The following is an 11,535-nucleotide window of genomic DNA, read 5'->3' as shown; positions in this document are numbered from 1 at the left end:
CGATTATCGTTTGAAAAATCGTTAGTCGTTAATCGTTTTGTGTAATAGCAGACAGCGATTAAACGACCAATGAGAAATCGTTGGTCGTTTGATAGAATTTGGACCTATTTTTATCGTTTGATCATTGTTAAGTCATAGCTGAAAAGTACACAATAGCGACGACAAAACGACTGAAAGAATGATCATAAGTAATGATCATCGTTCCATGTAATTGGGCAAACGATTTCGGGTCGTTTGCCATAGCGGTCGTTTGAGATCATTTATCATTAGTCAAATAATCGCTTTGTGTAATAGTACCCTTAGGGGGAAATTTATCAAACATGGTGTAAAGTGAGACTGGCTCAGTTGCCCCTAGCAACCAACCAGATTCCACCTTTCATTCCTCACAGACTCTTTGGAAAATGAAAGGTGGAATCTGATTGGTTGCTAGAGGCAACTGAGCCAGTTCTACTTTAGCAGCGCAGTCTTCTCCCCACTCTTTCTCCAGTACGAGTCTGAACTCTCAGACCCAGACGAATCCACACTTTTGACATTTCTCTATGACGCATCAAGAGTTTTTACAAACAACAGTGAAACTTTAATTTGCACAAAAAGGTGTCCATTAAACATATAGCAAAAACAAAGTTTGAAAATAGCCTCATTCCAAATATGCTTAAAGAGAATGTACCATCAGTACATTCTCTTTAAAGAGGACCTGTCACCCCCCGTGCCGGGGTGACAGGCTCCCGACCCCCCGTTACAGCCCCCTATACTCACCTGATCCCGCCGGGTCCCGCTTCCTGATCCGGTCGGGTCACAGAGATATGAGCTCCCGAAGCCCAGCGCGCGCGCTCACAGGAGAGTCCGTTGCCCATAGAGAATGACGGAGCATCGGACTCCCCATTCATTCTCTATGGGCATCGGACTCACCTGTGAGCGCGCGCGCCGGGCTTCGGGCGTTCATATCTCTGTGACCCGACCGGATCAGGAAGCGGGACCCAGCGGGATCAGGTGAGTATAGGGGGCTGTAACGGGGTCGAGAGCCTGTCACCCCGGCACAGGGAGTGACAGGTCTCCTTTAAGTGTTTGACATGGATAGAACGGTGACGGCGCAGGGAAGCCTTTGCCGCTGTCCCTATCTTAAACAGCGGCCCAGTTCCCGCGTACGGCGCCGTTTTATTCCCGGGTACCGCCTCCAGAGCTTCACCTCCAGCCCACACCTGGGAATAGAACATTCTATCCATGTCAAACTCTTAAAGCGAATGTACTGATGGTACATTTACTTTAAGCATGTGCTGTACATCTGTCATGTATGACAGTGACATCCTTTAGTCCATTCTCCTGATAGGCACTTGTGTTTTTGCAGTCTCAAAAGCGCAGTCTACTGTCTTTAGTCCCACAAAGTAGTCATTAGAAGATTACGTTCAGTCTAAAGTGAGCTGGCCCACAGTATGTTCACACAACGCATATTTTCGTAAAACCACGGCCGTTGTACAATGGCAGTAATTATTACAAAAATATACATTACCTTGCCGTCTATGGGATCCCAGCCAGAGCATATACACACAGTATACGTACCGTCCGGGATTCCTAGCAGCGCACTGCAAACTACTGACATGTCAGTTTTCTGCGGCCACTATTCATTGAATAGCAGTCGCAGAAAACCATGTCAGTGCACACTATGGAGCGAGCGGATCCTGCCGCTCGCTCCATAGTGTGCCGTGGAGAGTCCTGATGCGGGCGCGCACGGATGCGCCCGCATCAGAACTCTGCGGGGCTAAAGATTATCTGGCCGGTACTGCAGTATAGCCTATAGGAGTGAGCTTACTTTTTGTTCTACCATAAAGGTGGCGCAGCACTGTAAGGCGATGTTCACACACAGTAATTTTTCTCATTATTCTGGTCAGTATTTTTCAACCAAAACCAGGAGTTTTTGTTATTATTTTGGTCAGTCGATTCCACTTTGGCTACAAATACTGACCAAGATACTGAGAGAAACACTGACCAAAATACGATGTGTGAACATAGCCTAATAGTGAACTGTACGGTCTTTGCCCATACATTTGCTGCTAAATAACCTCCATACTCAGCTTCACTATGTGCATGGGCACAATTCCACAAAATAGAGAACACACACATAGCTTTTCATATAGACTCAAGCTCCCTCTAGGCTACAGCAGGTGATACGCGGTGGCGTAGCTACCGTAGAAGCAGGGAAGGCGGTTGCTATGGGGCCCATGGAGGGAGGGGGCCCAGGGAAGATAAGAGCCTCCTGTGTCCTTTTGCTTAACCTGAAGTGTGTAAGTGACCCAGTGTTCTCTAACATGCTGCAAAAAAAAAGGGTTAATACAGAAGACAATTAACTCTGCCTGACTACTCTGATAACCTCTGACCTCTGTTCTCTGAGTTTCGGCAGAGGTAAGGGATTTTCAGTGCAGGAGAAGAGAAGGAGAGAGGTAATTGTCTTCTGTATTAACCCTTTTTTGTGTTGCAGCATGTAAGAGAATACTGGGTCACTTACACACTGCAGTAAATAAAGGGGTAAGCAAAAGGTAGTCTGCTCCCGCACCTATGTATATAACCATAGGATTCAGCCTCTGGCCACAAGAGAAAAAATTTTTTGGGCCACATCACCGAGTATGTATATGTATATATATATATATATATATATTAGTGTTTACATTTTGCTATGGGGCCCCATGAATCCTAAATACGCCCCTGGTGATACGCAATGCAATACTCAGCTCCTGGGTTATTTATACAAATATATTAAAGGGGTAGTGCGGCGCAAAAAAAATTATTCATAGAATAACACCCATTACAAAGTTATACAACTTTGTAATGTATGTTATGTCTGTGAATCGCCTCCTTCTCCGTGTCCCACCGCCCCCGCCCGTGTACCCGGAAGTGTGTGGTGCATTATACATTACCTGATCCGTGTCGAGCCCGTCCGCCATCTTGTGCCAAACGTCATCTTCGGACTGAAGGCCGAATCCCTGCCGCCGTCCCCCCTCCGCCGCGTCGTAACTGTGCTCAGCCGCGATTGGCTGAGCATAACTGTGCCGCACTACCCCTTTATGATGGGAAGAGGTCAATACTGCAACAAGATTTTCCACCATGTTTAGGCTGTGTGTTTCCACCATGTTTAGGCCGAAATGAATGATCAGGTAGCATTAAACAACGGCCGTTCACAGCAGAATGATCGTTATTTGTATAGAGTGGGAACACAGCCTAAAGGCTTCAGCCATCGACTGCTCCCAGACAACCTCCAATTACAGCATAGAGAGTTTAACAGCATAAGCAGCTTCCAGTAAATGCCCATTCACCATTGTTTGGACCATTTAGTACGGTGCCGCTTAATAAATTTGCAATAAAAATAGCAGTTAAGACCAGTTTCAGGCAAACTTAATAGGGCGCATTTCTGCATCCACATGACTGACACTAGTCTCGCTGCCCGTGGATCCAATGACCAAAACTAAGAAAAACATAGGGGGGAGATTTATCAAGCAAAGTGTAAAGTGAAACTGGCTCAGTTGCCCCTAGCAACCAATCAGATTCCTCCTTTCATTTCTCACAGACTCTTTGGAAAATGAAAGGTGGAATCTGATTGGTTGCTAGGGGCAACTGAACCAGTTTCACTTTACACCATGTTTGATAAATCTCCCCCCATAGATTCTTTCACTTCAGGTCATTAGGTCCATGGTCAAGTTTGGACTTCTGTATTAGCTTCTCTGAAACAGGCCAGAGGGTAGGTTTCCACTACAGAATCCGTTCGGATAAGTTCGGGCGGATTCCATGGTTCGTACCCGCTCACGGTGGCGCGCATATCCGCTCGTTCCATAGACGCCATTCTATGGCCGGGAAGATTCCGCGCTCCACCTAAAGAACCGACATGTCTATTCTTTCGTCGGAAAGCGGAATCGGCCCAGCCATAGAATGGTGTCTATGGCAGGGGTGGATACGGGCACAGGCCGTAAACGGGTATGAGCCACTGAATCCAACAGAACTTATCCACGCGGATTCCGTGGTGTGGACCTACCCTAAGGGTATAACAGATCTGCTGCGTATTTGCTGCGTATATGGTGTGTGTGTTTGTACCCTAAGGGTATAAACCCACACACCGTATAAGCAGCGTATTTACTGCTGCGATACGCAGCAAACACGCAGCAAATACGCAGCAGATTAGATCTAAATAACTGAACACAGCATCAAATCTGCACCAACAAATCTGCTGCGTATTTACTGCGTATTTGTTGCGTATCTGCTGTGTATACGGTGTGTGGGTTTGTACCCTAAAACTGATAAACACATTAGGGAGCTGTCAGGCCTTATTCACGTGTTCTGTAAATTGCAGATCCGCAATTACGGACAAATTTAAGACGCATTGATTTCTATTAGGCTATTCACACTTTCTGTAATTTTACGGATCTGCAATCTGTTCATGGCCATGTGTCCTAGTTTTTTTGGAGTAGGGGTTTGTGGATGACTACTGCAGATATAATATACGGTCCTGAAAAATTACTGAATGAGGCCTTAGCCAGCTATCAGCTCATATTATCTCAGTATCATATACATTTGTGTTTGTTAAAATTAATATTTACCTTTATTCAGTCTCAGATGTTAAAAACCTTTTACAAAGTGGTATTTACTGCCACCTACTGGCTATGAGCAGTATTACATTTTTGCAATATCTCTTGAGATGTTGGAGTTATAAACACAGAGGCTATGTTCACACAACGTATCTTTTCGTAAAAGTACGGCCATTGTTGCAATCGGCAACAACGGCCATACTTTTTTACGAAAAGATACGTTGCCTAATTTTATATGGAATCCCGGCTGGAGCATATACACTGCAGTACCGGCTGGAATGATCTTTTTAGAGACCAGCCATTTTGTACCCTGGGTGGGTCACAGAACGGCCGGTTTCTTACATTGTGTGAACATAGCCTTAGAAAGTTAGTAACATCATCCGAGAGCGTTCCCTGGGATGCGTAGCTGTTTGACTTGTTGTCCATGGTGCTAAACACAGAGTAGCAGATGAAGACAAAGCATCTTTCTGTGGTGATAACTTTAGAATGTAAGAGATCTGGTTGTGGTAATCAATTTCTGAGAGTCTTCTCTGATATGCTACAGTATATAACTACCTTCCTATTGGAAAAACTTGCCAATTGGATTGGCGCTAAGCCAAAAAAAAGTCTTTCTCTAATGAGAGACACCACTTTAAAGGTTAAAAACTTTTTCTATTTTCTGACTTTTTTTTCTTTTTAATTTTGTGTACATTGTTACCTGAGCTATTTTAAATGGCATTCAACCATATGCTTTATGGGAAGCCCCATGGCCATAGGCAAGGAAAAACAAGGAGCTAGCTGTCTGATTGACATAAGTGGGAAAGGTTTCTGGGTATGCTCTGCAACCTGTCCAGAGATCATTTAGCAGGGAAGGGAAGGCTGTGAATATCACCTTTTGTCTTATCTATATACTAGAATTATCTGACTTCTTAGTAGCTTCAGCATATAGGAAAGTACTTAACCCCAGTAATGACCTTTCAGGAAAGTTGTTCTTCTTTTATTTAACCCCTAAGAGGTCTGCATTAGAGATGAGCAAACCTTGAGCACGCTGTCTAAGGAAGTTGGATGCAGTCTTAGGGAGTCCTGGAAAACATGGATACAGCCTATGACCTATGGCTGTATCCATGTTTTCCAGGCAGCGTTAGGGCTGCATCCAACTTCTTCGGTCACTGGTAATCAAATGCTGCACACTCTGGTTTGGACAAATCCTGAGCGTGCTCGAGGTTCGCTCACCTGTATTAACCCCTTAACAACCATGTTTATACAATTACACCCCCACTGCATGTGCCATAATGCAGGAGGGTGTAAATGTACGCCCTGCGGGGGTCCCGGGCTATGGAGCAGGCTCATGAGCTGAGCTCGCTCTATAGCCGGTAAGGACCGGCTGCTATCTGCAGCCAGGCCCTCATGCTCAATGGCGGGCCACAGCCATCGCAGTCAGGTCTTCAATATTCACAGGCTGGCTCTATCAGAAGATCGCAGATATCACTGATCCCTGCTATGCTTCGGCATAGCAGGGATCAGTGTTACTGATCCAATGTATGTGATAGTTTCCTAAGGGAACTATAAAAGTGTAAATAAATAAATGATTTACAAAATGTTCCAAAGCCCCTCCCCCAATAAAAGGGAAAACCACCACCCCCTCCCATTTTATACATAAAACACATAAAAATAATAAAGTTTATTAACATATTATATACCGTAGCGTGCATAATCGTTCAATCTATTAAAATAAAACTATATTATCTAAAAGTATTCCAAGCACTCATCTAACTACAAGGAATCTCAGTCAGTCACCTTTATTGAACAGACTATTACTCTGTACTGTGCCTTTAGGGGGTTCCTTTAAGTAAAGTTTGCACCTGTTTAAGTACTTGCTGGACTCTGTAGTTCCTCGCACTAGACCTGCACCTACATTGTTCTTGCTAAAGGGCGTGTGTCTGGGGCCCAGGAGGGGAATACACCACTCAGCATTCAGGCCCAGGGCCGTTTCGCTGGCACCCCCCCTACCCACCCCCGAAGCAAGCCTAATAGAACCCCCCCGGAGCCCAGCGGGAGACAGTGGTGAACGTTGGCGGCGGGACAGGATGGCTGCGGCAGGACAGGGAAGCGGCTGCAGGGCTGCTGTCTGCTGCCCCCTGCAGGAGCGCAGAATCTGCCGCCTGAGCAGAAGCGGCCCTGCTCAGGCCCCATGACAAGAGCTGAGGAGGTACACTACCACCTGCCCTAGCTAATACCACCTGGCTACCCTGGGTTACTGCACTCTGATATTCAGATTTGTTAAGGCTATGTGCACCCCACTGTGAGATGTGGTCCTCAGGCAGGCCAATTTTCATTAGTGGAGAAGTAAAAAGTGCAAGACAAAATAGTATAAGAATGTAAAGTAATATTTTTTAAGTGGTGAGCTGAAATATAAGGAACAAAGTTAAACAGCAGGGTAACAATCAGTATGGAAACAAAGTATGAAACAGGAAATTATATTCTATTCAATATTAATCTGGCCTGCAACCTTATCTCCCTCAATGCAGCTGTTTCTGTGTATTTCTTGGCCCAGATCTACACAATAGACAATTGTCAGTAACTCTAAACATAAAGTAAAGCTGTCTGCTGCAAAAATAGGTCATTGAAACAAGACATAAACTATTTTCACATACTGAGAATACGCAGACAATCGTAAGTATCAAAAGACTTAGGGCCCTATTACATGGAGCGATAATCTGCAGAATCAGGGCAATTCGGCCGATTATCACTACATGTAATAAAGACAACGATCAGCCAAGGAAACAATCATCAAAAATAATAAACTTTATACTCACCTCTCTACGCTCCCCGGTATCCTTCTAGCACCTATCTTGCAGTTCGGCACTCGATTACTTTAAGGAGGGGTGGCATCTAGTGCAGACCGTCAAAAAGTGGATACAGCCTACGGACTATGGCTGTGTCCATGTTTTCCAGGACTCCCTAGGGCTACATCCAACTTCTTCAGCCACCGGTATTCAAATGGCGAACAATTATTGTTTTGTGTTTTTTGGTTAGTTTGTTGTTGTTTTTGCTACATACTTGATAAATTCCCTCCATAGTGAGTTTGCAGTAAAATCCACTGCTATACTCGATACAATTACAGTATTCTGCATTCTCCCAGTGGATTTTCATTCTGCTGCAAGAATGTAGTGAATGCCAGATTTAAAGAACAACTCCCACGAAAAAAATTTTTAGCTTATTTAACACACATGACAAAGTTATATAACTTTGTAATGTGGTTAAATACCCGGTCTGGCCCCCTTCCCCCACTTTCGGACCCCCGACCGGAAGTTAAAGAATATATACATTACCTATTACGGTCGTCACGGTCCTCTTCTCCTTGCATCTGGTGACAACAACGTCAGAGCCGGGGGCGGTCCGGGTCTTCTTCCTCCTCGGCGTCTTCATAGAGAGTGAATGGGACGGAAAAGGCTGCTGGTGCACATGCGCACCAGCAGCCTTTTCATTGGCTGGAGCGCATCACATGGCTTCCAGCTTGCTCAGCCCTGATTGGCTGAGGTTGCTGGAAGCCATGTGATGCGCTCCAGCCAATGAAAAGGCTGCCGGTGCGCAAGCGCACTGGCAGCCTTTTCCATCCCCAGGACCCGGAAGTCAAAGACATCGCTGGACGGCGGACGCAGGTGACGGTGAGGCGGACGGCGGGCGAATGGAGTGGCGATCGTCACCGGAGGGATGGTGAGTATGGTGTCTGTGTGTGTCTGTGGGGTTTTTTTTTGGGGGGGGGGGGTCCCACGGGAGTTGTCCTTTAACTAAATAGCTGCCAGACAGGTGAAAATATTAAAGGGGTTATCCAGTGCTACAAAAACATGGCCACTTTTCCCCCTACTGTTGTCTCTGGTTCAGGTGCGGTTTGCAGTTAAGCTCCATTTTTTTCAATGGAACTGAGTTTCAAAACCCCACCCAATCTGGAGACAACAGTAGGGGGAAAGTGGCCATGTTTTTGTAGCCCTGTATAACCCCTGTAAACAGCCCATGCTTACCTGCCACGCTTCCCCAGTGCACTCCTGCTTCAGTCTCCTGGTCCCAGGTCACTGACGGCCCACTCAGCCAATCACTTACTGTGGCAGGACAGCACACTGATTGGCTGGGCGTGCCATCAGTGTGCTGGGACCAGGAGACTGAAGTAGGAGCACACCGGTGGAGCGTGGGCAAGTAAAAATTTTTCATTTTATATTTTTACCAGCCCGGCAGCTAATAAGTTAAATCTGGCTTTTACTACATTCACGCAGCAAAATGAAAATCTGCATTGAGAATGCAGGGCTATAGACTGTAATTGTACTGAGTATCGCACTGCGAATGCAGTACATGTGAAAACAACCTTATGTTCCTACAATGTAAAAATAAGGGCAAATAACGGCCGTTGTTTTCCGCTAATGACAATGAAAACTGCTTATAGAAGGTACAGGAGAAAAGAGTTTAGACCAGCTCACCTTGCATGTGAACAAAAAATGAGTTCCAATGGTTCGGGTGGGGGTTGGGTGCACGGATCCTGCAGCAGCAGCCAAGCTTGTGTTCACTACGGGACGGTCATAGAGGCATAGGATCCAGCACTCCCAGTACGTGTAAATGAGAAGGTTAAAGGACTAAAACATAACCTTTAATGATAAGAACTAAAAATAGTAGTTAAAACCAACGCGTTTCGCGCAACAGCGCTTAATCATGGTTACAATGGAGTAATGAACATATGGGTCATTAAAAAGGATGCATGGACCAATCAACTGCACCATTCAAAAACACACATGTGTTAGTTAATTGCAGGTCCAAATTTACACGTCATTCGAAAGAGCGGTCATGTGACCGCACATATCACCTGTGCTAAAGGGAGAGTAGGAAATGCCAAATATTTAATATCTATGTATAGTAATATAATAAGTCATTTCTGAAATTCATTCCTTGTGGTATCCTAGTGTCCAATCGGAATATATACTCTGCTTCTTTGTAGAAAAGTTTTTTCTTCCAATCTCCTCCGCGCGGAGGACTGGGAACTTTCTTAATGCCATAGCATGTGAAGCCTGTGGTATCTCCGTTGTGATGTTCTAAGAAATGTTTTGTAGCCCCTGAAGCATTAAGTCCAGTACCATTTCTTATGCCTTGTAGATGTTCTCCTATACGTTTTTTTAGGGGACGTGTAGTGCACCCTACGTATTTTAAATTACATCTCGTGCACTCTATGATGTAAACAATGTGATGACTGTTGCAGTTTATGAAGTCCTGAATTTTAAATGATTGGTCATTGGTGCTATTGGAGAAACTTTTCTTGGTGTCGAGATGTTTGCAGGTTTGGCACCTGTTTGCACCACATTTATAATTTCCAGTTGTTTTATTCTTATTTTCACTGCTACTTGCAGTGAATGTGCTGGGAGATAACATATCCCGGAGTGACCGTCCTCGTTTAGCCACACAACGATGTCCTTGGTCCAGGATCTCTGCCAATGCGTCGTCCTGTCTCAGTAGGGGTAAGTTTTTATTTATGATTTTAACTATTTCTCCGTATTCCATACTATAACGGGTTGAAAAAGTTATTGGTGCAGTGGTTTGTTGTGTTATGGAGGTTTGTTGGGGTTCTTTTTCCATAAGTAAAGTGTTCCTATTTTTTCCATTTACTATGTTTCTTGCTCTCTTTAGAGTCCCTGGTTTGTAGCCCCTTTCTTTTAAACGTGACACAGCTTGGTTACATTGTTCACCAAAGTCTCTTTCATCGGAGCAAGACCGTTTAATTCTGGTGAGCTCACCCACAGGTATAGATTTTAGTGTGTGGTTAGGATGATTGCTGGTAGCGTATAATATCGTGTTTCCAGCTGTACTTTTACGATACAGGGAAGTGTGGACAACGTTGGTTTCAGTGGATGATTTTAATAGTATATCTAAAAAGGGTATTTCCCATTTTTGTAGGTTTGCTGTAAAACATAAATTATTGCAATTGTTGTTAATGTATTCCAAGAATTTTTCCACTTGGTCCTCCTTCCCTGACCACACAATTAGAATGTCATCTATAAAGCGGCCGTACCATTGGATACGGTCGCTAAATGGATTTTGGGCGGAGAAGATGTATTGTTCCTCCCACCATGCTACGTACAGGCCAGCCAGGGTGGGTGAGAATCTCGCGCCCATAGGGGCTCCCTGGATACAAAACATTTCTTAGAACATCACAACGGAGATACCACAGGCTTCACATGCTATGGCATTAAGAAAGTTCCCAGTCCTCCGCGCGGAGGAGATTGGAAGAAAAAACTTTTCTACAAAGAAGCAGAGTATATATTCCGATTGGACACTAGGATGCCACAAGGAATGAATTTCAGAAATGACTTATTATATTACTATACATAGATATTAAATATTTGGCATTTCCTACTCTCCCTTTAGCACAGGTGATATGTGCGGTCACATGACCGCTCTTTCGAATGACGTGTAAATTTGGACCTGCAATTAACTAACACATGTGTGTTTTTGAATGGTGCAGTTGATTGGTCCATGCATCCTTTTTAATGACCCATATGTTCATTACTCCATTGTAACCATGATTAAGCGCTGTTGCGCGAAACGCGTTGGTTTTAACTACTATTTTTAGTTCTTATCATTAAAGGTTATGTTTTAGTCCTTTAACCTTCTCATTTACACGTACTGGGAGTGCTGGATCCTATGCCTCTATGACCGTCCCGTGCTTATAGAAGGACCTAGAGGAACTACAAATTACAGTGTAAAATAAATTGTTGTTTATTTTCCTCCCCTCCCCTTTTTTTATTTTTAAATAAAAAATAAATAATAATAATTTTAAAAAATAATGTCCTATCATATGTAATCTAGTGCCCATTAACGTGTAATATTATATTTTTCAAGAAAAGCATCCAGGCCTCCCTTGAACTTATTTAATGAATCAGCTATGACAACATCATGTGGCAGAGAGTTCCATATTCTCACTGCTCTTTGCGCCTGATGGCTATGCTTA

This window comes from Dendropsophus ebraccatus, chromosome 3, assembly GCF_027789765.1.
Source record: "Dendropsophus ebraccatus isolate aDenEbr1 chromosome 3, aDenEbr1.pat, whole genome shotgun sequence".
NCBI classification, from domain to species: domain Eukaryota; kingdom Metazoa; phylum Chordata; class Amphibia; order Anura; family Hylidae; genus Dendropsophus; species Dendropsophus ebraccatus.
Note: the sequence above shows the minus strand (reverse complement) of the source record.